Here is a 6,004-nt window from a genome sequence, read left to right on the forward strand (position 1 = left end):
ACACCCAGCTATGACGGTTCATTTAAAAAAAATGTCCTGGAAGGTGTAGCAGAAACTCTATCCACTGCATAAACAGCACTTACTGGAGCAGGACTTGTGCTGGGACTTAGGAAATCTGTTGCTACACCAGTCACATTTCAGCAAGTCTTTCTGTGCTTTCAGAAAACATCAATCAAATTGATGAGACATTTGTCCTTGTTGGAGTTGTCTCTAGTTATACTCTGTTGATATCTCAACAAAATGTAAAACAGGACAAAAAAATTAAAAACTGAATTGACTTATGCAAAGAAGCATGAATAAAACAGCACCATCTACCGACCGACTTCATAGTTTCATTTTCAGTGCAGAAGAAGTGGGTTGCGACTTAACATATGCTAATTGTTCAATTAGAGTGATAGTGACAAGGGTTTTCAACTTTAACTTTGCATCCACGGGTTTCCCAGGCTTTCTAGAACTCGTCAGTGAAAACAAGGTGGGAATGCAATGCCAACAGAAGGGGTTGAAGCCATGACAAGGAGAAAAGCCAAGAAGTGCCTGGTACTGACAGCTGCTTTCTCGCCTGATTGTGGGAAAGAATTTGTTCACAGTATTTGTCCTGAGAGGTTAGTTTAGACACTTTGGAGGTTTAGAAGTCTTATCTGCACTTTGGAGCTCTAATCTATCAGGTTACAGGTACAGGTGACATTATCTTAGATTGGATGTCAGCTGAGGGCCGAGATGGCCAGCAACAGCACCACCAACAGTAGCAATGGCAACAGCAGCTGTGCCAGCTTCAGAAGCACAGCCTGCTGTTAACAGTCCTGTCACTCGGCAGGAAAGAGGGGAGCAGCAGAGAGGTGGCGTTCACAGGCCATACCAGGCATACAGGGTCAAAAAGCAGGGGATAAGCTTCCTCGAGATGTCTGAACAGAGGCATTTCGGGAGGCTCAGCATCTTGTGTCAGCTGGTAGAGGTATTTTCAGCCTGCTGGAACAAGACCTATTGTCAGCTGGAGCTGATGGCCACACTTTCCCAGTGGTTATCAAAATACCAACACAACTTTTTATTATTAATTATAATTATTAATTCCAGTCTCCCCTCACTTTAGCTACTCTTTTCCTTTTTATATACTTGTAGAAGCTTTTACTATCTGTTTTTATATTTCTTGCTACTGTAGTTTTTTTCTCAGACTCCAATTTCTGCCTCTTTGTTTTTTCAGTCATCCATTGCTAGTTTCAAAAACTTTTCTAATCTGCCTTACAACTAATCTTGGCAGCTTTGTACGCCTTTTCTCTCAATTTGATACCACCCTTACATAGAAACATAGAAAATAGGAGCAGGAGTAGGCCATTCGGCCCTTCGAGCCTGCTCCACCATTCATTATGATCATGGCTGATCATCCAACTCAATAGCCTGCTCCCGCTTTCTCCCCATATCCTTTGATCTCTTTCACCCCAAGAGCTATATCTAACTCCTTCTTGAAAACATACAATGTTTTGGCCTCAACAACTTTCTGTGGTAGCGAATTCCACAGGCTCACCGCTCTCTGGGTGAAGAAATTTCTCCTCATCTCAGTCCTAAATAGTCTACCCCATATCCTCAGACTGTGACCCCTGGTTCTGGGCTCCCCCACCATCGGGAACATCCTTCCTGCTTCTACCCTGTCTAGTCCTGTTAGAACGTTATAGGTTTCTGAGATACCCCCTCATTCTTCTGAACTCCAGCGAATATAATCCTAACCAACTCAATCCCTCCTCATACATCAGTTCCACCATCCCAGGAATCAGTCTGGTAAACCTTTGCTGCATTCCCTCTACAGCAAGAACATCCTTCCTCAGATAAGGAGACCAAAACTGCACACAACATTCCAGGTGTGGTCTCACCAAGGCCCTGTATAATTGCAGTAAGGCATCCCTGCTATACTCGAATCCTCTCGCTATGAAGGCCAACATACCATTTGCCTTCTTTACCGCCTGCTGCACCTGCATGCTTACCTTCAGTGGCTGGTGTACAAGGACACCCAGGTCTCGTTGTACATTCCCCTCTCTCAATTTATAGCCTTCATTTCGCTAACTCCTGACGATATGACTAAGGCCCTTGAGTCCTTTGAGAAGACTAAAACTCCCGGAAGCGATGGCTTGCCGGCGGAGTTTTATTCGGCTCTGTGGGACTGGTTTGGCCCAGACCTGCTAGAAGTGTACGAGAGTATGCTTCTGGCCGGCAACATGTCAGAATCCACCAGGAAAGGCATCATCACCCTCATCTACAAGCACAAGGGGAAAGGGAGGAAATTAGAAATTGGCGACCCATTTCACTGTTGAATGTGGACTATAAGATTCTGTCCAAGGTCATCGCCAATCGGGTCAAGTCCGCTCTGGAATTGGTGATCCACCCTGACCAGACCTGCACTGTGCCGGGCAGGAAGATCTCTGACAGCCTTGCGCTGCTCAGGGATACGATTGCATATGTGCAGGACAGGGGTGTGGACACCTGCCTCATCAGCCTGGATCAGGAGAAGGCCTTTGACAGGATATCGCACACCTACATGGTGGATGTGCTCTCCAAAGTGGGGTTTGGGGAGGGAATTCGCAATTGGATCCAACTGCTCTACACTAACATCAATAGCGCAGTCTCAATCAATGGGTGGGAATCAGATAGCTTTCCTATTAAATCTGGAGTCAGGCAGGGCTGCCCTCTCTCCACTGTCCTGTTTGTGTGTTGCATAGAACCCTTTGCTGAGTCCATCAGGAAGGATCCTGACATAAGAGGAGTGACGATCCCAGGCAGTGGAGGCACACAGGTCAAAGCCTCCCTGTACATGGACGATGTCACCGTCTTTTGCTCAGATCCGCTGTTGGTGCGCAGGCTGATCTACATCTGCGACCAGTTCGAACTGGCTTCAGGAACCAAGGTAAATCGTGGGAAGAGCGAGGCCATGTTCTTTGGGAACTGGGCTGACCGATCCTTTGTCCCCTTCACCATCAGGGCTGACGGTCTGAAGGTGCTGGGGATATTGTTCAGAGGGACCGGGGCATGCATCAGAAGCTGGAAGGAGCGAGTGTCTATGGTGCAAAGAAAACTGGGCATGTGGGAGCAACACTCCCTCTCTGTTGCGAGTAAGAACCTGGTCATCAGGTGTGAGGCACTCTCGCTGTTGCTGTACGTGGCACAGTTCTGGCCCATTCCAGACTCCTGCGCGATGGCGATCACCCGAGCCATCTTTCACTTTATCTGGAGGTCGAAAATGGATCATGTCCGCAGGGATGCGATGTACAAGCCTCTAGATAAGGGGGGAAAAAACGTGCCCAACATCGCCCTCATACTGATGGCCACCTTTATGTGCAGCTGCATCAAGCTGTGCGTAGACCCTCAGTTCGCAAACACCAAGTGTCACTACGTGCTGAGGTTCTACCTGTCCCCGCTTTTGAGAAGGATGGGTCTGGCCACGCTGCCGTGGAACGCTCCAAGTAGTTGGACCGTGCCGTACCACCTGTCCCTCGTGGAAAAATTTATGCAGAGAAACACCTTTGACCACAAGTTCATCAGGCAGTGGTCAGCACGTAACGTCTTAGAGGCCCTGCAGGAAAAGGAGAGGGTGGATCCTGTGGGATGGTTCCCCGAGCAGACTGTCAAAGTCATTTGGCAGAATGCCTCATTGCCAGAACTTTCCAACAAGCACCAAGATGTAGCTTGGCTGGTGGTGAGAAAGGCCCTCCCCGTCAGATCCTTCCAACACGCCAGGAGTCTCACCCCCTCTGCACGTTGCCCTCGAGGTGGCTGTGGTGGGGACGAGACCGTTGTTTACCTCCTTGTGGACTGTACCTTTGCAAAGAAGGTCTGGAGGGAGATGCAGTGGTTTCTGTTGAGGTTCATCCCGAGCAGTTCTGTAACACAGGACTCTGTGCTCTACGGGCTGTTCCACACACCAAGACAAAAATCAACTGCAGCTGGAGGATCATCAACTCGGTGAAAGATGCTCTTTGGTCTGCCCGAAACTTGTTGATCTTCCAGCACAAAGAATTGCCCCTGACCGAGTGTTGCAGACTGGCACATTCCAAGGTCCAGGACTACGTGCTGAGGGACGCACTAAAGCTTAGGCCAGCCACCGCAAAGGTGCAATGGGGAAAGGTCGATGTCTAAGACCTTTCTGCCATATTGCACCGAGGGGCTGGGAACTGTTGAGAGCCCCTCGGGCTGTACAGCTCACAATGAATGTATGCATTGAATACTAATTATATTATAATGATATTGAAGCATCTCAAAGTGCAACATGATGTATGTTGATAACTCCAATACCATTGCACTGACTGACTGTCTGTAATGACCATATTGAAATGACTGTAATGTTCATTGATTGTATTGATGCACCTGGTGATCCATGTGTAAAAGTTGAATCTGATTGTACTTTTTTGATGGTGATTTTGAAATGTTTTGGACCAGATATTTTATGAATAAAGTATATTTTTCAAAAAAAAAATCATTTGTGGAGAGAGAAACAGAGTTGATGTTTTGAGTCCGTCTGACCCTTCTTAGGATTTAAGGAGAAATAGAAATGTGATGAAATTTATACTGTTTAAGGGGGTGGAGCAGGTAAAGCTGAATAGAAGGCCAGCGATAGGTGGGGGCAAAGGAGAGATTGACAAAGATCTCGTCGGTTCCTCGGACATGAAACTTGGTTCATTCCTGACAATTGCCCTTTTACAAACGGCCTTTGCAGTACAGTGCCTTTAACATTGGCTCCCTTTAAGTTAAATGCATTCTTGCTGAAGGGCTGGCTACAGGTATCAGAAGTTTTATGTGAATAAGATCAAGAGAGCAGGAGGGAGGTGATGTAGACAAGGTGACTTTGGAGATGGTAGGTAGGGGATTGGAAAGAAACTAGAAAATGATAACAAAATTGAACTCTGACATTTAAGAAGATTAAATAAACTCGTATATGAAAATATTTTTACATATTGCAAATTTCAAATGAAAAGAAAATGTGTTTTGTCCAACATACAGGATTTTAATTTAAAAAAACTAAATGCCCTCAAACCTATCCACAATAAATCCATGGTAGAAGATCTTAATACTAAAATATTTTATTCATACAATGATAAATGTTAAGGGCTATGGAACACTTTTATCACAACTGGCAATGTTTTACTTAAGAATCATTGCTTTACTGCCAGTCTTCTGTATTTGATGCAAAAACTCTGGGGTTGATATTAACCTCCCCCCTGAGAAATGTATCCCCAACCCACTGTTTATATGTATGCTGCCATGTTATGGCAGTAGGTTGCATATATGTGTTAGTGGAGAACTTCATTACAACATTAAAATCAGGCATCCACAGTGCATTTGGGAACCTGATTTAAGGTTAACAGCTGCTGACTGGGTTTCCCAGGGTTTAGGAATCCAATGGAGATGGGAGGCAATCAATGGCTGCTGGGTAGGAATCAAAAGAAAAACTAATTCAACGGGATGTCTGCATCGTAGGTTTTAATTGTATACTTTAATTATGTTTAGTTGCAGGGGAAACAGATGGGTTCTTATGAAAATCCAGTTGTTCAGGGAAATCAGCCTTCAGGGTAGGAAATCTGCCATCCTAATCCGGTCTGGTTTACATGTAGCTCCAGACCCATCCTAATTTGGTTGACTGTTAACTGCCCTCCAAAATGGCATAGCAGGCCACTCAGTAGTAGATAGGTCATTGCCACCTGCTCAAGGGCAATTAGGGATGGGCACTAAAAGTTGCCTTGCCAGCGATGCTCACGTCCCAAGAATAAATTTTTAAAATCCTAACTGAGAAGAGAAAGCATAAGAGTTGCAAGAGGTGGGTGGGGGAGGGATTTTTCTGCTTGTATTTTTTTTTGAATTGTGCAAGAATTACAAAGGAATGAAGTCTGAGGCCAGATTCCTTGCCCACACAGTGCCTGTCAGCCCCCGCCCATGGGGTGACCTTCTGCAGGAAAGGGGTTTATCTCTATGTTCGAAAAGTCCGCCCGCGCCTCATCCCAGCTTGCCCGTTGATTGGTCGGTTGGT

Source organism: Cetorhinus maximus, chromosome 7, assembly GCF_964194155.1.
Source record: "Cetorhinus maximus chromosome 7, sCetMax3.hap1.1, whole genome shotgun sequence".
Lineage (NCBI taxonomy): Eukaryota > Metazoa > Chordata > Chondrichthyes > Lamniformes > Cetorhinidae > Cetorhinus > Cetorhinus maximus.